The following is a 24,835-nucleotide window of genomic DNA, read 5'->3' as shown; positions in this document are numbered from 1 at the left end:
TATCACCATTTTTTTATTCTGCTTTTTTTTCATAGCATTTACCACCATCTGGTATTATCTTATATGCTTATTTGTTTATTGTCTGTCTACTCCACTATAATTAAGTTTGTGAGGATAGGAACTTCTGTTTTATTTACCAGTGCTATCTTTAGTGCTTTCATTGGTGACTGATATAAAATAGATACTCAATAAGTGTTTATTGCTGACTTAATGTAGGTATATAGACTACATGGACCCCTACAAAATTGTTGACCCTCCTAATACTAATGTATAAAAATTCTGGATAGGGCTTCCCTGGTGGCGCAGTGGTTGAGAATCTGCCTGTCAATGCAGGGGACACGGGTTCGAGCCCTGGTCCGGGAAGATCCCACATGCTGCGAAGCAACTAGGCCCGTGAGCCACAACTACTGAGCCTGAGCATCTAGAGCCTGTGCTCCATAACAAGAGAGGCCGCGACAGTGAGAGGCCTGCGCACCGTGATGAAGAGTGGCCCCTGTTCACCACAACTAGAGAAAGCCCCCGCACAGAAACGAAGACCCAACACAGCCAAAAATAAATAAATTAATTAATTTAAAAAATTCTGGATAAAATGTAAAAATAAATATTTTAAATACAGAGCTGAGCTCAAACTGAAGAATTGGAAATTCCTAGGTACCAGAAAGGGAGCAGAAACCTGAAACCAGAACAATCAGCTTATAATCCAACAGTAATATATATATAGACTATATAAACCATAATAGTTTGGTGTTTTAATGCTCACTTGCGGATAAGAGATGTGGCATGGATTTAAAACCGTGACCCTTGCAGAGGTCTGAATTCTGGCAAAGCTGTCCCTTAGATAAAGAGAACTAATCTGATCTTGTCTTAAGAAAGCAACAAGAAAGATGGTCTCTGCTTTAAATTAAAAAAAAAAAAAAAGGCTATTGAAAGAATTTGAATCTGCAAGCCAGGTTGTCCTGTGCATTTGTATTCCAAACCTACAGTTCCCATGTAGTATGAGACGCTCTTGAGTTGAGAAATTAATGTAAAAAACTGTGGTTCTGGACAAATGAAACCTGTGAAGTGTTCAGCAGAAGTAACAACACAATTTTTCTCTAGTGATACCTTTCAACTCACGGCAAGAGTAATGACCACTAATAAAACAGTTCTACCGGGTTTCCCTGGTGGCACAGTGGTTGAGAGTCCGCCTACCGATGCAGGGGACACGGGTTCGTACCCCGGTCTGGGAGGATCCCACATGCCGCAGAGTGGCTGGGCCCGTGAGCCATGGCCGCTGAGCGGGCGCGTCCGGAGCCTGTGCTCCGCAGCGGGAGAGGCCACAACAGTGAGAGGCCCGCATACCACACACACACAAAAAAAACAGTCCTACCAAAGTTGAACTCACAACATTAAATGACAAACTACATGAGGAAATGCTCCACCAGGAGGGAGAGGCAGCACACATAACAAATGGAAGGATTAGTATATGAAGAATCTGAAAGAAAAAAAAAAAACTGGATAATTTGGGAGGAAGTACAGAATTTATGCGTTTAAAATGACAAAATAGTGGGTGAATTCAACAGCAGATTTTTCATAGCTGAAAAGGGAATTGGTGAATTGAAAATTATGCAGAATACAAACTATGAAGGAAACATGATGAAATATATGAAAAAGATTGGGATATGGAGAATAGAATGAGCAGCTCGATTTACATCTACTCAGAAGGAGGTGATAGAGTGAAGAAGAGGCAATACTGGAAGATTCAATGGTTGGAAATTTTAAAAAACAAGGAAAGACATGAATCTTCATGTTTAAAAAAGTATACCAAATTCTAAGCAACATAAAGATAGAGTCAGTTCTAAGCACCTTTTAGTTAAACTGCAGATGTCCAATGATAAAACCTTAAAGACAATCAGAACTTAATCAGGGTCCATTTACTCTTATTGGGCTTATCACACAATAATTAGAAACAGTAAATTATATAAGGTGAAGTTGCCAATCTGGAAGTACAAAGAAGTGTTAGTTGTTGTTAGTCTGGTAAAATTGGAAAGGAAAAGCTAACTTTGATGAGTAACTATTATGTGCCAGATACTAAGTTAGATTTTTTTTTAAAAACATGTTATCTAATTTAATACCCAAAAATCCTCAAGATCATATTAACCACATTTTATTTAAAAAGTGAAAGTGAGGGCTTCCTCGGTGGCGCAGTGGTTGAGAGTCCGCCTGCCGATGCAGGGGACACAGGTTCATGCCCCGGTCCGGGAGGATCCCACATGCCTCAGAGCAGCTAGGCCCGTGAGCCATGGCCACTGGGCCTGCACGTCCGGAGCCTGTGCTCCGCAACGGGAGAGGCCACAGCAGTGAGAGGCCCGCATACCGCAAAAAAAAAAAAAAAAATGTGAAAGTGAGTTCAGACATAGGTATCTTGCCCAATCATGCTACTGATAAATAAAAGAGTCAGAATTCCTGAGGATTTGGCCCCAAATTACACTAAACAGATACAAGAACTCAGAAGAGAACAGAACAAAACCACATAGCTGTGCTACTAAACTGGTTGTGTAACTTTATTTTAATTAATTAATTTATTTTTTTGGTTGTGTAATTTTAGAGAAGCTATAGCTTGAGACTTTTCTCATCTGTAAAATGGAAGTAAAAATAGTACTAACCTCATAGGATTGTTGTGAGGAATAGTTATCGTATGTGGGTAATATACAATTTGGCACATGTTGGATACTTTGTAAATGCTAGCTATTTGTATTAATTATAGCTAATTAATTCATTATAGCTAAGTAATAAAAGTTAATTATGACATTTGGCAGTCACTCATCTAGGAAGACAACATGTTTTATTCATTTTTTGTTCTCTATAACCCTACATAATAGGAATTTTATTAACATTGAGTGAATTATTAAAGTATGATAATTTATGTTCATAGTATTGACTGTGGAACAATAAAAGAAAGTTAGACTTTGGTATTCTCTAAGATTGGAACAGCCAAGTAATCTATTTAGAAAATTTCCCATCAAAAGTGGTAATTTGCAAAACTTTAAAGAATAAATTTAAGTTCTCAGGAAAACTTTTTACATGGAACAACATCTGCCCTCATGTTTATTAGGATTCAATGGCTAAGCACCTACTGTACTCTACTCCAGAAGGAGAGAAATATGTCTGTTTCACAGAAAATGTTCTCTGGATTAAAAAAAAAAAAAAAGGTAATAACATCTATCACATGGGCTTGATGGTTGTGCCAGGAAAATGATAATGCATTAAAAGAAGATTACAACCCCCAGCTTATAATTTCCTGATGTACAGTGTGGAAACACATTTTTTTTCTAAATTTGTCGTTAAAACTTTTTTTTTTTTTTTTTTTTTTTTGCGGTATGCAGGCCTCTCACTGTTGTGGCCTCTCCTGTTGCGGAGCACAGGCTTTGGACGCACAGGCTCAGTGGCCATGGCTCACGGGCCCAGCCTCTCCGCGGCATGTGGGATCCTCCCAGACCGGGGCACGAACCCGCGTCCCCTACATCAGCAGGCGGACTCTCAACCACTGCGCCACCAAGGAAGCCCCGTTAAAACATTTTTTAAGCTATAATGTCATTCTTCCTTCAATCTAATGTAGGAATAATCAAGTGAAATTAATAAGTGTATGAATAATAAAAATGAACACAATCTTTGGCATGGTTTCCGTACTTTTTCTTTGGACCCCAGACTGAAAAAATTCCTCCTCCGGGAACTGTTGAAAATTACTTCAGATTATATCAGAGTTTATATACAATTTGTCTCTACTACAGCATCTGGAATAATGCCAGTATTTAGTAAGTGAGTTAATTAGATAACTTAGATTGACAACTACTGAAGTGCCAACTAGTATGCTAATAGCCAAGGATGTCAGGACCTAAAGAGCCCAGTGCTTATATGAATGCTACCATCAACAACAATCTTCAATGTTAAGTAACCGTTAAGGAGTGTGTATGGTACCTGCTGAGTACCAGGCAACAGTGATGGCTCTTTACATACTTTGATTCCCAAAACTGCCTAATGATAAAAATCATCTGAGATGTATGTTTAAAATGCAGTTCAGGCCCCTGCCTGGAAATTCTGATTCTGTAAGTCTAAATGGACTCAGGTTTGTAGATTTTTTAAAAGGATGGTTCTTATGATTAGGTAAAAGAAAAACACCCCCCCACACACAAAAACAGTATTTTAATCCACACAGCAACCCTTTGAGGTAAATGAGGTGAATTTATTGAGGCTCAGAACCATTTTGTGACATCCTCAAGGTCACACATCTAGCAAATGACAGAACTAGGATTCAAAATTTGTTCTCCATTCCCCAAACCCTGCAAGTCTACTGTCCGACATTCTCAGCCAAGGCAAGCGAAAGGCTTTCAGATGATCGCTGTTCCTCAAACTTGAGGAAGGTGTGAAGTGAATGCCCTCGAACTAGGCCCTTGGATAAAGTGAGGCCAGTTTCCAACCAACTTAACTGGGACCAGAATGCAGAGAGTAACTGTGGTCAGAAATGGAGTGGGTCTGGTTTGGTTTAAACTCTGCTCTAGTCTGACAAGAAAAAAAATCAGCTGTTTGAGGGTCTATGCCTTTGCCCCTGAGTACAAAGGCAAGCTCTTTTTTCAGCCAAGGCAAGTAAAGGGCTTTAGGATTATTGCTATTCCTTCTCACATATGGGCAACAGGCCAGGCAGCATTTCCAAAGGTAATAGGCTTTTCTTAGTAATAGAGACAGCTCTGCCTGTACCCTCCCAGTAGGAGCACCACCGTACTATTTGTGTTATACTAACCTTTCTTTAGCTTTTCTGCATGAGAACTCCTGTCTGTCCTCAGATTTCTGAGTAAACAATGTCAATATCTACCAAGAACATCTAGGTGCATAGAGAACATTGTGGGCAAAGTAGATCCAACTGTCAGGATGCAGTGTCTTAAAAACATCAGGTATGAGAGAATATGAGGGGGAAAGGGACTCTGTCCTGTGAGCTTCCGCTTTATTTACCTTATTTATGTGTTTATCTTCTGCACTTGACTTTGAGCTCCTTTAGAACAGGGATTGTTTGTCATTGGATTTCTAGGGGTTTGCACAGGGCAGAACATAATGAATGCACAATATGTTTGTACTATGAATTTGTGAACAAATTTATGTGATTTTAAGCAAATAGACTAATCTCATTTGGTCTCAGTTTCTTTCTCTGAAAGATGTAGGTAATAATAACCGGCCATCTATTTCACAGGGTTGTTGTACTACTGAATGGACACACATGAGAACACCCTGTAAACCATAAAACATCATATATGAATACAAGGCAGATGGATTATGTCCCATCATCATCTTACCCAATGCATAGTATTTATCACAGTGCCTGGCCCAGAGTAAGTACTCAGTGTTTGACAACTAACCTGAACCTTAATTTACCATGAACACAGCAGCAAAGTGCTCAATTTCACTGAATTCTCACTTCAGCCCCATAAGGTAGTTACAATATTATCATGTAATACATGAAAAAGCAAAACCTAGAGAGACCAATGACTTGCTCAAGGTCACACAGAGAATTATGGAAGAGCTTGGACTAACCATGTGGGTGTCATTTCAAAGTCTCTGTCCTTAACAATTAATGAGCAAGAACAGAGCTGGAACTGACAGGGTGGGGTGGGGAGCTAAAAAGGAAGAGGAGGAAAGAGAATTAAATACAGAAGATAATACTTCAGCTCATGGATGCTAACGCCTAGGCATTATAGAGAAGATAGCAAATAATATTCCTAGGCATAAAATGGATTTAAATCTAACATATTTTCTTTAAAACAAACATTCATGGCCTCAATATAGTTTCCTTAAGAAAACAAAAAGCAAACAAACTCTGTAATCAATTCCTTCAACAAATTTCACTACCAAAATATGATGAGTATGTTGAAAGCTCTTGAAACTGTCAGCATCTGCTTTGCTGGGGCCCATCTCATCTGATCATTTATTTGACAGAGGAACAGCTCCAGCTTCTACAGTTTTCCTTAAATTGCTGAGATTCCCCCCACCACCACCACAATTAAATCACGCAGTGACAGCAGCAATTCTATTACGCTACTTTCTTAACTCGGTCAGAAGGCAGAAAGGTAACAAGGTAAGGCTTGCAACAATATATCATGTTAAGAACCATCACTCAGTGGCTTCAGATCCAAATCAAAATCATGAAATACAGGATGACATTAGATGTTGAAATGAAAAATACCAACCATGTTTCTCTGAGGCTCAGGCATTAATACACAGCCACATTTTATATAACAGTCGGCTCAGAGGATTAGTAAAACAGAGGCTGCAAAACCTGGAAATCCTCCTACCTACATTAAGCTAATTGAGTTGGAGACATCCAGTTCATCACATTTGCAGCCTGATTTATAAGCAACTCACCCTGCCCTAAAGCAGAAAGTGAAATGTTATGAGCTAGCTATTCTTAAAATTTCAAGCCCAGCAACTCTGAACCTGTCAATATCTTAATGGTGTAGAGAAAAGGAAGAATCCAATTCAAGTGCACTTCTGTGACCCTGATGAAAAAAAAATATCCAGTGCACATTTCATGACTGATATTTCCATAAAGAGTCTAGCCACGTATCAGAAATCCTCTGTGACTGAATCGTATAGAAAATGCATCATCTTTTTAGCAAGGTGATGGGGTAATTTAAAATCAGTTCTTTGCTAGGATGCAACTTCCATTCAGCATAAAGAAAACAATCTTATGACAGTTAAAACTCAAATTCAGAGAGGCAAGATATTATAGCTCTAGGCTTGCATAACTTGGAAAAGCTTGTGATACTAACTAACGAACACAGAAAGTTGCCTTAGGACTATACATCAAAAATACTAATCGGAATGGGATCATAAGAGAAGTCCTGCATTTCGAGCACTCTCCGGAAGCAAATGGACCCTCAGTCCTTCTCCTTGACTGGGGAAACCTGTTGATCCCCCAGAGCTGCTGTGGAATTAGGGGTGCCTCATGGACAGACAAGATCAAAAATAGGCCGCCTCCTATTTTTTCTGACACTTACAAAAGATTTCTTCTTGAGAAGGACAAGCATTCCTTGCGAGGCAGAGAAATGACAATCATAAATTCTCAGAGATGGAAGGGAGCTTGAAATTCCTTCCACCCAGAAATTCTTAACTTTGAGGCTGTGGTCCTTAGGGATTACATAGATGGGCTTTAAGTGATTCACCCTTTAAGTAATCATCCCTGAAATTTTACCCCAAATTTTGTGGGTATATATTATTGGGTTTTTTAGTGAGAAAGGGACTCATAGTTTTTATCAATTTCTCAAAGGGGCTCATGACTTCAAAATGGTTAAAAACACTGTTGTTCAACATCCTATCTCATACCTGAATCATCTCCACAATATTTTATTGAGGATTTTCTAGCCTCTGTTTGAATACCTTCAGTGACAGGAAGCTCACTATCTTATGAGACAGCCCATTATATCTTTGGACAACTCTACTGAAAAAAAAAACTCACAGAAACTCTGTCTTCTCATTGTTTACGCTAGAGGTCACAGTATCTAGAGAGATTATATACAATAGTTGCTTGTTATAAACAATTTGAAGCCAGGAATGACCATGTCCTCTAAGCTGAGTTTCTTCTCCAGGGACCACATCATTCATGCCTTTGATGTTTCCATTTGACATGGTTTTAATCCCCTCACCAGCCTATTTGCCCCTCTCAGGAAGCACTCCAATTTGCAGCCATTCTCCCTGAAATATGCTTCTCAGGCCCTATTGCTCCACTCTGGAACAGTGCAGAATTATCACCTCTTTGTTCTTGATATAACAATTGCATTAGTGTAGCCAAAAATCACGCTGACTTTTTTGAGAGCCCCATATATAGACAACTCTTTGAACTGACTTATGCTGAACCACTCAAGCTTCTTTTTCTTTATCATGTGTTGCTGATTTGCTCCCCATTGATCATTCTAAAGAAGTAGAAATGAGAAGAGAAGGGAAAGGAAAATAGAGACTAGAGAAACAGGAAGGGAAGGTGGAGGTAGCCACAGGAATCTGGCATGGAGTTAGGGTGGGGAGCTTTAAGCACATGTAATAAAATTTAAGCTGGCCAATGACAGCATTCTTAGTCTCAGTAACTGCCCCAAATATGTTTATTATTATCTTCGGTATACAAATGTAGAAACTAGGGTTCAGAGAGGTGCAGTGATTTCCCAAATGGCATACTTCTGACACCAAACCCACATGGCCCAGCAACTCTGGTAAAGCACCTGCTAAAAGAAAAAAATAACATCACCACTGTGTAGACTGGTCTTTTATATATGGATTCTTTAAAATTTGTTTTTAAAGAGCTATTTCATCAGTGGTTACACAAATATTCGAAGCCATATCAGAGGTAACTAATGATGAGGCAGATGTTATTCTTATTGAATCAAACTGATACATGCAATTTCACTGGAGAGATTGAGGATGAGAGAGATTTTTGTCCATTTTCAACAGCGTCAGTTTGGCCCTTTGAGAAAGCTGAAAATTGGCATCAACAAACAAAAAGTTAGTGAAAACAATTTCCAGCAACATTTCCTGGAAATTGGAATAAGTAAACCTCTGTGACCTGCTAAGTAGAACACACCTGCTTCTCTGCTTTTCTTGAGAAATAGAGGAATAAACTCTGGCCTGGGAATCTGGGACCCAGATTCCAGTCTCAGCTTTATCATTAAGTGTGTGTCTGCCTGGGGAAAATCTCATAACCTATCTGACTCTTAGTTTCTTTATGTGTAAAATAATGGAGTTAGACTGTTATTTCACATGTTCCCACTCAGTTCTAAGCTCTATAGTTCTATGGTCTTACTATTGAACACCAGGTCATCTGGCTCTTTAGGGAATTTATTGCCTAGGTCCATGCAGCACATTCTCTAAGTTATATCAGGGTATCATGTCGTCTAAGTAGGAGCTCCCTTTTCTGACTCATATAAATATGTTGAGTGTCTAGTGGCAGCTCTGCTTTAATTGTTCGTAATAGAGAAATGAAGCCTGTTTTTGAAATTCTATATTTAAGTTTTGGTTTTTTTAAAAATAAATTTATTTATTTATTTTTGGCTGCGTTGGGTCTTCGTTGCTGTGTGCAGGCTTTCTCTAGTTGTGGTGCGCAGGCTTCTTATTGCGGTGGCTTCTCTTGTTGCGGAGCATGGGCTCCAGGCGCGTGGGCTTCAGTAGTTGTGGTGCACAGGCTCAGTTGCTCCGCGGCATGTGGGATCTTCCCGGACCAGGGCTTGAACCCGTGTCCCCTGCGTTGGCAGGCAGATTCTTAACCACTGCGCCACCAGGGAAGCCCAAAGAAATTTTATATTTAAGTTTTATATTACTTGTTTATAAGTAAAAGCTGGTTATATAAATGTCTTATTGTTCCCTGAGAAAATAAACCATCAATAAAACAACTTATTAAATTCCCTCACATATAACATGAAAAGATAAAACCGGAACATCTCTAGAGCACCCGATCTGAGGTTCAACCGCTAGAATTTCAAACTGAGCTCTGAAATGACTTCCACGTGTGCCCTGTGGTTTAATGGCCCGTTGGGTCAGGGTTGGGCAGGCTGTCCTGCCTGGTGCTATGGGCAGAGGGACCCCAACAAGAGCCTCTAGAGTGCATTTTAAATGCACTTACCTGTGACTCCAAATTGGCCACAAGCTCAAACACACTCAGTGTTCTGCCATTACAGAAGGAACAAATCATCTGCCTTCAGAGTGATTTTGGTGAGTCAGTTGGCCTGGGGGAAGACATCCTGGGAGTGCTGCTTTGGGGTTAAATTCACTGACTTGACCCTGGCAATTCCTCTGAGAGTCGGGGAAAATCAATTCAATTTTCTCTACTGTATTTTCTCATAGAACATTCTCTCAAATAAACCTCATGAGGCTTCTTTTGTCCATGCCTATAGAGGAACTTGAAAATTGCCTCCTGGAATGCCATTCGTACTTACTAAGTGAGGTTAAATAAACCCTCAGTTATATAGTTTCTGTTCACTAAACGATTTGTGCACATCTTGATTTCCTTAATATATTTAAGTTTTTCATAGAGAAAGGCTCTATCTCTTATTTCTTTTATTGTCTCCCATGGTGTTTAGTAAAGCCCTGGTAATACACATGGCAGTCATTCGATAAACACTGTGGCATAACGTAGTTCAAGACAGCAGTTCCCAGTGTTAGTAACAAAGTCACCTGGAGAGGAAATAAAAATACAGAGCCCAGGATTGGTGAAGTGGGATGGGGCTGGGCTGATACACACCTAGTTTCAGAACTATTTGTTTAAGTGTCTCAGTTGGTAGTAATGACAGCCACAACAGACACTGACGGAGAAAACAGCAGTGGTTAATACCAAAAAGTGTTGAAGTTCAGGCTCTGCCATTTCTGACAATATGTTTTTAGGAAATTATTTAAGTTCTCTGGGCCTAAGGTTTTCTTCCCCGCCTACCTTCCTTCTGTACTATGGGAAAGTTGGACCAGATCAGTGGCTTCCTGACTTTCTTGACCTTGATTACGAAAAGAAATATGCTTTACATTGTGAGTCAGTATACACCCTCACCTAACTGAAGCAAAGGTTTCTACTTGTGATGTACTCTCATATTTTCTATTCTGTTCTTTTATTCTATTCTAAAATTATCAAGTAAATTGATTTCACATCTGCTAATGGGTCAGTTGCAGTTTGAAAACCCTGAACTTGATGATTTCTACCATCCCCTTCAGTTTTAAAACTGTATGGTTCTCATTTGCTGGTGAATAATTCAGCAGTGTGACTAAGAGTGAGGGGTCTGATGTCAGACTAGCCGAACTCATACCCCAGATCTATCAAGGACTCAATGTGTAACCGTAGAAAAGTTTTTCTAACTTCTTGGCACCCATTTTCCTTGTCCATAAAGTGGGAATAATAAGAAAACCTACCTTACAGGGTGGTTAAATGGAATAACCTAATGCATGTAAAGCATTTGGAATAGTGCCAGCATATATTAGGAATTCAATAAATACTACATTTTAGGGCTTCCCTGGTGGCGCAGTGGTTGGGAGTCCGCCTGACAATGCAGGGGACACGGGTTCGTGCCCCAGTCCAGGAAGATCCCACATGCCACGGAGCGGCTGGGCCTGTGAGCCATGGCTGCTGAGCCTGTGCATCAGGAGCCTGTGCTCTGCAATGGGAGAGGCCACAACAGTGAGAGGCCTGCGTACCGCAAAAAAAAAAACAAACCAAAAAACCCCTACATTTTATATTGTTATTATTTCTCTTAAAACAAACTCTAGACAGAAAACTTGGTGAGTGAATATGAATACAAAGAAAGAAAAATTCATGAAATTGAATTTTAGACCTTAGCAGCTGCCTCATAGTGCTCCCCCGCCAGCCCCCACCAAAGGAACCTAGTAATTTTGTTGAACAAATATAAATGAACAAATACAAACTATTGATATAACCAAAGTCTCCTTGTTAAAAAAAAAACCCAGGTAACATACACTTGATTTCAACAACAACAAAATTACACCATACAAAATCGTGCTAGAGTCATCTTTGAGTTTAAAGAAGTGGCATTTGATCTGTATTTAGAATTAGTGGAGTATGATTATACATACACTACTAGATGTAGAACAAAAACTATTTCCATCTTTATGGGTTAATAATATTCTCTAGACTTAAATGGTTAATTTGTGAATTTAATAAGTGTGTTAAATATCTCTATTTTATTACCCAACACTTACTGGATATCCACTTGTTACTATGAAGTAATGCTTTTTAATTTTTTCACTAATACATTTTTAAGTAATACAAAATTATATATCTAAATCAATGCTTCCCTCCAGGTAGCTACCTTGAGAGACTGTACACGTGTTCTAACATCCTCCAAAACCAGGCACAAAGCAGAGTACATTTCTTTATGCTTCAGCACAGCCTTGTTTGCATCACTCAAAATCTGGCTGTGTTCCCAACTTACTTGCTATACTTTATTGGAACTAGCCAAAGAGACATTCACTTTCATATGAAAGACAACAATTTTGGATAATCCAACTTTGCTCAGCTGAGATGGGGTATTCTATAGTGTAAAACCATTCTCTTAAGGACAGCAAGTGTGAAAATATAACAAGAGCCCATGTCTACTGAGAGTTCAAAGAGCTGATTAATTTTAAATTCAGATTTGCTCTTGCGTACACATACCTTTTCTACTTTATAAATAATTACTATTTACTGAGCACCTACTAGGTGCCTAATCCTATTCTAAAGATTTCCCATGTATTATCTTAAGTAATTCTTACAATAACCCTGTGAGTTCCATGTTATTGTTTATAATAGGGGAAAGTCAATAGATTTGCTAAAGGGCACAGCTAGAAAGCAAAAAAGCCAGAATTTGAATATAAGTAGGTCCGATTCTAAAATCCATCTGCTTTCCCCTGTAAGCTATTGCTTTTCTGGATTAGCTGGGAAAGAGTTAAGAATTCTAAAGCCCAATCAGTGTCAACACTTATTTATGAATGAATGTGTGAGATTTGAAATAATTTCTATATACCTTTGCTAATAAAAAAAAGAATTGAAAACATGCTTGCTAAAAGGTTACGACTCCTATTTTTTTTAATGGGGGAACTACTGATGGGCAGCCTTTATGAGCTTTATGTATATTATTTCTAATTCTTATAGAAAGCCTTGGCAGTAATCCTAGTCTTGAGAAGAACTGTGTTGAGTCTTGAGTTAACTCTTTAGGAATATCTTAGATCTACAAATAACCACTAATGACAGTTAGAATTGTTCTAAACACTCTTCATTTTTAAAAAAACTTATTATGCCTTTAATATACATAACAATCTAATATTTCTTAGAGAAATTCATTATTATTGTTGTTATATTTATTACATAGCTGCGAGAAATAGGAGATTTGGATGTCATTCCGCTGACTTATCTTTCCAGAGCCTTGGTGGGGACCCATTAACCCATGGTGGGCTAGTTCTAGAGAGAATTCTTGAATTGTGAGGTGCTGCAGTAGGTCCTATACCCACCATTTTCTTCTTCCCTTTTTCTAACTTCTGGCTTAAATATCCAGGATTATTTGAGGTATGCTGTTGGTACCCTTTCCAATTAATGATAATTGAAGCAAGAATTGTTTCATTTGCTTAGAATTTTGACCAGGAGCTTTTGTGCCTGGATTCAGTATGTCTGTCAAGGCCATATTTCACTCAACCACTTTCCTCTCACCAAGGCCTGGGGCTGGAACAAAATGCATTATTCACAAATATGCAAATCTCTGCCAAACCCTTCTTAGGTTTTTATTAACTAAGAGCTTCTCAATTTAGCCTCACAAATCTGTTTTTTTCTTCCCCGCCGCCAAGACCAGATGCTTCCTGAACCATCAGGTCAGCTGCTTCTACCATCTAGTGGTGAGAGACTGAAATGAATGAAGGTTACATTTTTGAAAATTACTTTTTTTCTAAACTAGCAAAATCAGCTTAGTTTTCTCATTAGTAATATGGCTAAAGGCACTATGGCTAGAAAGGAAAAAAATTAATACATTTTTTTTCAGTTGATGGTCAAGATCCCATGACTATTGGAGTCAAATATATCTCATAAGGTTTTTTCTTTCCTTCTTCCTTCCTTCCCTTTCCCCTCCCTCTCTCTCACCCTCTGCCTCTTTTTTCCTTCCTTTCTTCCTTTCTTCCTTTCTTTCCTCCTTCCCTTCTTTCCTTCCTTCTTTCCTCCATCCCTCCCTCCCTCCTTCCCTCCTTCCTAAAATTTGTGATCAAGTAACAAGGCATGTAGGGACTTCCCTGGCGACCTAGTGGTTGAGAATCCTCCTGCCAGTGCAGGGGACACGGGTTCAATCCCTGGTCCTGGAAGATCCCACATGCCACGGAGCAACTAAGCCCGTGTGCCACAACTACTGAGCCTGTGCTCTAGGGCCCGTGAGCCACAACTACTGAGCCCGTGCACCACAGCTACTGAAGCCCGTGCGCTCTAGGGCCCGTGTGCCGCAATTACTGACCCCACGTGCTGCAACTACTGAAGCCTGTGTGCCTAGAGCCTGTGCTCTGCAACAAGAGAAGTCACCACAATGAGAAGCCCATGCACCACAATGAAGAGTAGCTCCCAGTCACTGCAACTAGAGAGAAAAGCCCGTGTGCAGCAACGAAGACCCAATGCAGCCCCCCAAAAATAATTAATTAATTAATTTTTTAAAAAAGTCATCTAGTGTTTGGTCAACTCAATTCTAGGCACTACAGAGGTGCCACATTTTTTAATGTATAAGATATGATCCTCTTTTACTAGAAATGTATAACAGTTTAAAAAATAGAAACATTAGACTACTAAGGGTTAAACATTGTGGTAAATTACGCACTGCTTCATGGTCTCCTCAGTGGTCTTCTCTGTCCAAAAAACCCCCAACATGGTGGTATTGTTCCCTGTGTTTCAGTCCCCAGCAGCCTCCTCTTCCTTTCCTGAGCAATCCCATCCATACTGCTTCAACTACACAGAAGGTGCCTAAGTCTCCATTTCTGGATCAGATCTCTCTAAATTCCCAGATCTTTATTTCAAACTGCCTGTTAAACTCTTCTACCTGAGTGTAACATCAATATCTCAAACTCAGTTATTCAGATCTAACCTCAGAATTTTTTCACCCTATCCTTAAATCTATTCCTTCTTTAGCAGTCTTGACTACATTTCACGATACCTCCTCTACACAACTGGTCAAATAAAAAATGTGTGGATTAACCTCTATTTCTTTCTCTCCTCTATCTTCTGTACTTAGTAGGACTCAAGTTCCTGATGATATCTTTTCCTCAATAATCTTTCTAGTTTATTCTATCCTCCATCCCCAATGTCTCTGCTGTATCTCAGAGCTTGTCCACCTGTTGCATTTTGCCTGATGTCCTTGATTGTGATACACCCTTTTCTTGTTTTTCTTCCACTGTGCTACATGACATGACTAATGGTCTAATTTGCAAATCTGAGCAGGTCTCTCATCTTTATAAATTGTGTAGTCATTCGTCATTACCTACAAGGTGAAGTCCAATCTTCACATAAGGCCCTTCATTACCTGTTCCCATCTATCTCCCTTGCTTGATGGCATGCTTTGGACCCACTTCTGTACCCCTTCTTAATCCTTATGTTCCATCCCTCTGCTCTACTCAATTATAAATAAAATAAACCTGCCATTTCTAGAGTTCTTCCATACTGATAGACAACTGCTGGAGTCTAGGACAAACTTGACCTTTCTCCTTTATCTCCAACTTCCTTCAAGTCAAAATAAGCTCCCCTATAATGCTTACTCTGACCATACCTGTCCCTACATCTCCAGCTCAGAGAAAATTAAACCATTTCTCTAGGCCTTGGGGGCATTTTCCTCTTCTTTGCTACTTTCTTTATTGCACATAACATGACATGTTATAATGTATACATCTCCAGGTTTGTGAATCTAACTATTGCTTGTAAGCAACTTGAAGGCATATTCCTCTTTGTATCTTCAGGGAATAACATAGATCCCAGCATACAGGAGGTCGAAGAGATTTTACTGTACAAATGAATGAACGGATAAACAAATGAATCAATCAATACACATAAGAGGTTCTGTTCATATTAAACTTAACTGCATCTCAGAAATGCTAGATTATTTTCCTGAGATTACCCAGCCAGAAAGTACAGAGTCAGGATTCAAACATTTATTTTTTTGGCTCCAAAGTCCATGAGGTTTTACAATAACCAAACTACATTCTGCCTGAAAGTAATGAAAACCTGAGCAGGGATAATAGCTGTGGATAAAGAGAGGAAGATGAGAACACTAAGACATTTGAAAACAAAGGAGAGATTAAAATAAAAAACATCCATAAATAAGTTTCTAGTTTAGAATATTAAAATAATACTAATACATACTAATATCAAAACATCAATAGCAATAAGGATAGCTGCCATTTTTGTGTATTTCTTATGTGTCAAACACTGAGCTCTTTTTTTTTTTTTTTTTTTTTTTTTTTGCGGTACGCGGGCCTCTCACTGTTGTGGTCTCTCCCGTTGCGGAGCACAGGCTCCGGACGTGCAGGCTCAGCGGCCATGGCTCACGGGCCCAGCAGCTCCGCGGCATGTGGGATCTTCCCGGACCGGGGCACGAACCCATGTCCCCTGCATCGGCAGGCGGACTCGCTACCACTGCGCCACCAGGGAAGCCTGAGCTCTTTTTACAGAGCTCAAACTTCATAGAAACATATGAGTGAATGCCATTATTTTACAAATAAAAAAACTGAGGCTAAAGGAGGTTAAAAAAACTTAAGCAAGCTCACACAGCCAGTAAGTAGAGGACCAGGTATTCAATCTGACTGAGGCTGCTTCTAAGGCCAGAATAAATTTTTATGTTAAACTTTTCAATTGGTTGTAATCGTCATCATATATGTGTCTGTTATAGTATTTTCAGAAGTGTATGTGTCCAAACGAAAAACAATTTTATTCGGGAAAAAAAGTCTCATGACCAAACATGTTTGGAAAATACTGTGTATTAACCATATCCCCATCTTAGAGGTTTATATTTCATATTATCATATTGAAGGCTGAGAAATCATTCAATAAGTTAATGGACTTAACCTCTCAAATGTTTTTAGCATTCATCTCTTTATTTTCCTTATAATGCTGACAAAATCCAACCAGATGCACTTTGGGAAATCCTGGTTTAGTTTCACTGTAGATGTCAATGAGGGAGAAAGAAGAAAAATAAAACAAAACAAAAATAAGATGTGGTCCAGTTCACAGGAGCTTACACATTTATTAGGAGCAAGATAAATGGAATATCTAAAGGAAAGGACAATACCTAGTTCCACAAAATTATTTAGGTTCATAGAATAAGGTGCATATAAAAAAGCTAACTATGCAAACTCCATGTGTCATAGGACGTTATAACCAAGTGGAGTCAGTCAAGAGTTAATAGGAAAGACTTCACGAAGAAAGATTAATTGCACTGTTGGCTAAAACACACTTTGCTATAAGGCAGGCTCTGGCAACCCTGTTAAGAAAATAGTTGTGCAACAAAGTACACGTTATCTTTCCTGCCTGCAGTTCTGTATATTAGCTTCCTCATTTGTGAGAAATCGCCCCCTATAATTTCCCCAAACTTGCACTGCCTCCAGATTCTCCATTGTTTTTCCATATATATTCAACAAATGCCCAGTTGTTCACGGGTATAAGAGTGTATCCTAACTTCTTATATTCTCACTTTTTGGTAAATCTTCCCAGAACTGTTTATTCTGGTCTCAATGAGAATTAGAAGATAGAAAATCATATTTATCTGATTAAAGCAATTCACACCAATCTATGAAGAAAACCCTTTAATCTTCCTTGTAAATAATCATGGCTGACTTTGACTGTAAGACATACCATTTTTTATGCACCCTAGGAGATGCTGCCAATGTTAATTGCAAGATGTCATTGATTTTAGGACACATCCAGATTTCAGATATGTAATACATGAGGAAATATCAGGTTTAAAATTGATGAAATTCTGTATCAATGATTAGGGAACAACAGAGAGAGAAAAACAAGAAGTCTGTGCCTTAATTTCTTGCTTATTTTAATATCAATGTCACTAACCCCCCAGAAGGCAATTATTCATAACTGTTCATATTGCCATTTACAAATAACTAATTGAACAAAGTATGTGTTGAAGGACTGAGAATATAATAATGAGTAAAACCAACATACACCCTGACCTTGAGGGCGTTCGTATAATGATGATATACTGACAGTAAATTTATTAAAACAAAACTAGTGGTTATGAATAAAAGTAGAATCAAAACAACTGGTTGGATTTCTGGTCTAACAAATATCATGTTAATGTGTGAAACAGAGCATAGAGAGTAGCTTTATTCATTTATTGATCAATGTTTGAGTGTGTAACTTCTACATTGCTCATTTTTGAAAATTATAAGATAGTTTATAAAATTAAACACACTTGGAATGAACATTTTAAAAGATGAATAACCAAATAAAAATGACAGAAATGGGGCTTCCCTGGTGGCACAGTGGTTGGGAGTCTGCCTGCCGATGCAGGGGACACGGGTTCGTGCCCCGGTCCGGGAAGATCCCACATGCCGCGGAGCGGCTGTGCCCGTGAGCCGTGGCCGCTGAGCCTGCGCGTCCGGAGCCTGTGCTCCGCAATGGGAGAGGCCACAGCAGTGAGAGGCCCGTGTACCGCAAAAAAAAAAAAAAAAAAAAAAAAAAAAATGACAGAAATAGATCTTGCCAGGTCCTGGGAAGGAGAAGCATGAGGGTTGTGGTGTGGACTAACCTGGGTTCTCTTCACCTAGTGTGAGGACTGTATCTCAATGCAGAAAATGCTCCAATTGCTCAAAACAAAGTGTGTCTCTGCTGCTGAGAAACAGATTCTTACAATCTCAAGGGATTCTTCAAAAGGGAACTAGCTCCCAAATAACTACTTTTTGTCATGGGAGAGCAACATAATCCTTGGGAGTTTACTACTGGGTGAATTGAAATATTTTAAAGATAGAACCTATTTTCCTTCTATTTCCTCATCATGCTCCCATCTATCACCACACTTCATGGTTCTCATTTAGGAAACTAAATTTCTTACACATTTGCTTACATTTTATATTTGCCTGACTTTTAAGAATAAGGTTATATGAAAAAAATGACCTTCAAATTTTACACACCTGGAGCCAAGGAAGGAAAATTTGATGCTAAGATCTCTTTAAAAATAGTAGAACCATTTAGAGGAAGGTAATATAACACAGGAGTGATAAAGAATACAGATTTTGTATCCAGTAAGACCCGAGACACAAATATTGGCATTCCTATTCACTAGTTCTGTGGTTGAAGGGAACTATTTAATTTTAACATCAGGTATAATATCTTATAGAGGTCAAATGAGATAAATAAAATAAATGATTTTGAAGTATTTGTCATGGTAGCAGGTTGATGATAATAACAAGATCAAAAGCAACATTTGGTTGTGCTTACTATGTGCCAGACACTTCCTAAATGGTTTACATGTATTATTTCATTTAATTAGTATAAAATCCTATTAGATAAATATTATTGCTACCTTCACTTTACAGATGAAGAACCTGAGATACAGAGTTAACAGATACTCTGTAAAGCGTACTCTGCTAGATGCTTGGGGTCTCACAGTACCTAAGATTCAGAAATTTGAAATCCTACTGCAGACTGAAGATAAGTCATACATAATTAGAACTGAGGTTCCCTAGGAGAGTGATGTGCATATTTATTTATTTATTATTTTTAACACCTTTATTGGAGTATAATTGCTTTAAAATGGTGTGTTAGTTTCTGCTTTACAACAAAGTGAATCAGCTATATATACATATATCCTCACATCTCCTCTCTCTTGTGTCTCCCTCCCTCCCTCCCTATCCCACCCCTCTAGGGGGTCACAAAGCACCGAGCTGATCTCCCTGTGCTATGTGGCTGCTTCCCACCAGCTATCTATTTTACATTTGGTACAGCATATATGTCCATGCCACTCTTTCACTTCATCCCAGCTTATAGTTCCCCCTCCCCATGTCCTTAAGTCCATTCTCTATGCCTGTGTCTTTATTCCTGTCCTGACCCGAGGTTCTTCAGAACCTTTTTTTTTTTTTTTTAGAGTCCTTATATAAGTGTTAGCATACAGTATTTGTTTTTCTCTTTCTGACTTACTTCACTCCGTAAGACAGTCCCTAGGACCATCCACCTCACTACAAATAACTCAATTTCGTTTCTTTTTATGGCTAAGTAGTATTCCATTGTATATATGTGCCACATCTTCTTTATGCATTCATCTGTCAGTGGACACTTAGGTTGCTTCCATGTCCTGGATATTGTAAATAGAGCTGCAATGAACATTGTGGTACATGACTCTTTTTGAATTATGGTTTTCTCAGGGTATATGCCCAGTAGTGGGATGGTTGGGTTGTATGGTAGTTCTACTTTTAGTTTTTTGAGGAACCTCCATACTGTTCTCCATAGTGGCTGTATCAATTTACATTCCCACCAACAGTGCAAGAGGGTTCCCTTTTCTCCACACCCTCTCCAGCATTTGTTGTTTGTAGATTTTTTGATGATGGCCATTCTGACTGGTGTGAGGTGATACCTCATCGTAGTTTTGATTTGCATTTCTCTAATGATTAGTGATGTTGAGCATCCTTTTCTGTGTTTGTTGGCAATCTGTATATCTTCTTTGGAGAAATGTCTATTTAGGTCTTCTGCCCATTTTTGGATTGGGTTTTTTTTTTTTGATATTGAGCTGCATAAGCTGCTTGTAAATTTTGGAGATAAATCCTTTGTCAGTTGCTTCCTTTGCAAAATACCTAGGAATAAACTTACCTAAGGAGACAAAAGACCTGTATGCAGAAAACTATAAGACACTGATGAAAGAAATTAAAGATGATACAAACAGATGGAGAGATATACCATGTTCTTGGATTGGAAGAATCAACATTGTGAAAATGGCTATACTACCCAAAGCAATCTACAGATTCAATGCAATCCCTATCAAACTATCAACAGCATTTTTCACAGAACTAGAACAAAAAATTTCACAATTTGTATGGAAACCCAGAAGACCCCAAATAGCCAAAGCAATCTTGAGAAATAAAAACAGAGCTGGAGGAGGGGCCTCCCTGGTGGCGCAGTGGTTGAGAGTCCGCCTGCCGATGCAGGGGATATGGGTTCGTGCCCCGGTCCTGGAGGATCCCATGTGCCGTGGAGTGGCTGGGCCCGTGAGCCATGGCTGCTGAGCCTGTGCATCCGGAGCCTGTGCTCCGCAACGGGAGAGGCCACAACAGTGAGAGGCCCGTGTACCGCAAAAAAAAAAAAAAAAAAAACAGAGCTGGAGGAATCAGGCTCCTGTACTTCAGACTATACTACAAAGATACAGTAATCAAGACAGTATGGTACTGGTACAAACACAGACATACAGATCAATGGAACAGGATAGAAAGCCCAGAGATAAACCCACACACATATGGTCACCTTATTTTTGAGAAAGGAGGCAAGAATATACAATGGAGAAAAGACAGCCTCTTCAATAAGTGGTGCTGGGGAAACTGGACAGGTACATGTAAAAGAATGAAATTAGAATACTCCCTAACACCATACACAAAAATAAACTCAAAATGGATTAAAGACCTAAATGTAAGGTCAGACACTATAAAACTCTTATAGGAAAACATAGGCAGAACACTCTATGAAATAAATCACAGCAAGATCCCTTTTGACCCACCTCCTAGAGCAATGGAAATAAAAACTAAAGCAAAAACAAACAAATGGGACCTAATGAAAATTAAAAGCCTCTGCACAGCAAAGGAAACCATAAATAAGAGGAAAAGACAACCCTCAGAATGGGAGAAAATATTTGCAAATGATGCGCATATTTAAAATAATGTCTTACTGCCCTTTGTTTCCCCACCACATATCATGATATGCCTAGTAGATAGTCAATTAATACATATTGAATTGATCTAAACTGAAAAGAAAATGTCCATACTTTATTACAGGCCAATTTCTTTTGTAGAAGATTCTAAGGTAGCATCTGAAGAGAAAGCATCCCCATCTGGAGGCAAGGAAAATAAACCGCTAAACTGCATTTCTCCTTCCAACCCCATACTTCACACTGGCCAAGGCACTCTAATGAAAACAGGCTAAGCAAGCCCATCTATCAGCCAGGCAGCCGTTGTGCTCCAAAGGCAGATGAATCTTAGAACTGAGGTTTCAAGTGCTATGCGGTGATGGAAGAAATGACTGTCAAACCTGCAACAATGAGATTACTCAGCTAATGGTTCAGAGCCTGCTGAATACAACATTTAAACTGTTCTCCAGCAATCTCACACTCTGTTCAGGCATGTCACATGTAAGTTCCTAATTAATACTACAGAACCCCATTGTCTTCTAAGTAGGATTCAGGGAGCGCTATATGATTGTGTGTTCTGCCTCCTCACTCTTCCCCCTTTTAATGCTTGACCCAAGAGCACCAGAGAGATCAAAGAAGCAACAATGTTGAAAATATGCCAGGTCTAATGGAGAATTTGTACCCTCTTAGCATTTCTATGACCTTAATAGGCTTCCTTTATGAGAAAATAACACATTAGATTTTAATCACGCAGGTTGGCCAAACACTTGAACTGTGATAATATAATAACCTCTTAACAACTTGATTAGGAAATGTGTCCTGTTGTTATAAAAATACACGTGCTTGAGCCTGATAGTGCAGTGCTGTGCTTGGCCAACTCGTCCTGTCTCATGAGAGCCTCATGTGCCCAGCTTTGCAAATATATTCAGTAGCTTCAGGTTGGTAGCCTGAAATCAGAAATGATGGGTGTGTTTACACCATGAAATTGGCAAACTTAACACATTGGGGTGTTTTCTTTTCTGGAAAAATTGTGCACATTTATCTCTATCATTGTTGCTGATAGAAGAAAGGTACACAGTCTCTTCATTAAGACAATCTAAGAGTGTATCTTGTTCAGCACAAACAACACCTCTAGAGGGTCATGAGGGAAAAGTCCTGGCCCCAAAATAGCTACCTCACAGGCTGGGTGCAGAAGTCCTGGATGAGCTCACCTTTCCATTCTCTTCACAATACATTGGGGGGGTCACACCACTGAACTGTTGATTCCAAAAAGGAAGGAAAGCCTATTCTAACCTTGATGTTTCATATCAGAGATTTATTATTCACAGGTGGCTACTTTTAAAGCAGATGTGGGAAACCTTCGATAAAAGACATCACTATAGTAAAAACATAAAAACCAAAAAATTTTTTAAAGAACATAGTAAGAAATAAGATAGAAGTGAGCAACAGAAACAGAAAACCTAAGCTAAGGAAAAGCCACCAAAGTGGAAGACACTTAACTCTGAGATTCTTAGAATCAAGGGATAAAGGGGAGATAGGAAAGATCCCTTTATATCTGAGATATGATCTTCAGAAAAAGCAAAATTTCATTCAACTCTAATAGACATTTTCCAAATGAGGTACGAAGTAGCATAACACATGGTATAATCACCAAACTGTAGATGTTCAGATAATTATATTATCAAGTATATGCTAAAAATTTAACTCACAAAATGAAGATCTGATAGTGCTTTTATTATTTTGTTCATATTTTTTACTGTTGCCAGGCTAGCTTTAGACTAGTCTACATTGTCCTTCTCAGCTTAAAGCCATTGGGAGCTATGCTCTAGAGCTGATTAAAAAAGGAAGTGGTAGGAAGCGGGAAAGACAAGTTGGGAGGCCAAAAAGGAAGGGAGGCTTCATGGAGGTTCCTACAGGGATTCTTTCATCCGGTTAGAAAGAAAAACATCTGAAGTGTAAATACACTCTGTGCAGTCCAGTCTCAGCTCTGCTCTTTCTCAGTTTACACTGGTCAGCACAGATTAAGGATGAGCAATTGTTTGCAAAGATGAAAGGTCCTTAAAGCAGGAAGGTATTCATCTGGCCACAGGATAGAATCATGGATTCCTATAGTTAGACTGGAACTTAGAGACAATTTTGTATGCCCTCCTGTTGAAAAAGGAGTCCTTTCCACCATACCACTGCCAGGTCATCATGCAAGCCTGATTTCTAGGGACAGGGAATTCCTGCTTCGCAAAGTAGTACTTTTGGGGGGTAGTTCTAACTGTCAGAAATTGTGGTCTTATAATGATCCCAAATATACATTCCTGTTAATTATGCACAGTGGTTCTGCTTCTGCCCACCAATATGGAGTTTCCTACATGACAGCCCTAAGTATAAGAAGCTAAATTCCTGTTCTCCAACCTTTAATCTACTCTTCTCCTGGCTAAAAATACCTATTTCCATCCATCAGTCAATGATTTCCAAAGAGACTCTGGGAAGAATGGAACAATGGATTCCAGAGGCAAAATATTTACCTATTTTTACATATTATAAAATATTTACTGGAATTTGACAATTAGCCTAATATTCTAACTAATTTGTGGTAACTAGCACTAGTTTATTTAATAATGCGGTTTTAGGATGCCAGGGTATTAAACTATACCAACTTTTGGAGCTATATTAAACATAATTTAGCCTTTCTTTGATGTTCTGGAAGGTATAATAAGATCCCAGAAGGCATCAGGGCAACCTTCATGGCTACATTTTTTATTGCAACACAGCTATATGAAAGTGCTAGTGAAGTGAATGTTGTAGCTAACAAAATAAAAGAAAAAAATTTTTAAGCAATATCAAGGGGTTATTTGGTAGTTTTTTGTTTTGTTTTGTTTTACATTTCAATTGTCTTCTATTACATCAGTGACTCTAGTTCCACTTTTCCTTTTTTGACTTTAACCAACAACAACATTTATAAGCTTTTATCCAAGACACAAAATCCATAGCATCAGCAAAGCAAAAGACAGAGTAAACTGCAACCAAGGAACACAGAAAATCCTTACTCTCGTTTCATTGTCCCTCTTGTCAAAATAGCGTTTATCAAGAAATTTTATAAATTAAAGAAAAAAAGTAGAAAACGTTGGAAAAGTATGACACCACATAGAAAGAAATATAAAATAGATCTGTTGATGAACCAACTCACGCATTTTCCTTTTTATTCTACATGGTAAGGAAATTACTAGGTGTTATCATGTTATGTTTACTTCCTTTGTTTTATCTGGAGCCAAGAAGAGAGATGGAGAGATAGATCTGAACAAAACTTGATGTCCTCCTGGACTTTGTAAATACATGATCAGCTTATTTTCCCTTTTAGTTTTTCACTGTTTGCGCTTTCCTTAGCCCACTCTCAACAACTAAAAGGATTTGCCAGACATTTCAACAAATAACTGTAAGAACTTCCCTGTGTCAGGAATTCCCAGTAAGCCTCCAAACCACAGAAAGACCCTTTGGCAACCATGTCTCAC

At 38.8% G+C, this 24,835-nt stretch overlaps 1 protein-coding gene across 9 annotated transcripts in view; it reads right to left on the bottom strand.

Moving 5' to 3' along the window:
- DLG2 (discs large MAGUK scaffold protein 2) overlaps positions 1–24,835 on the bottom strand; it is a gene marked incomplete at its 5' end in the record, with an annotated part of 2,112,028 nt that overhangs the window by 1,018,349 nt on the left and 1,068,844 nt on the right. The window lies entirely within an intron of this gene.

The sequence above is a fragment of the Hyperoodon ampullatus genome (genome assembly GCF_949752795.1).
Source record: "Hyperoodon ampullatus genome assembly, chromosome: 7".
Lineage (NCBI taxonomy): Eukaryota > Metazoa > Chordata > Mammalia > Artiodactyla > Ziphiidae > Hyperoodon > Hyperoodon ampullatus.
The sequence above is the reverse complement of the archived record's forward strand: the minus strand, read 5'-3'. Positions and strand labels throughout refer to the sequence as shown.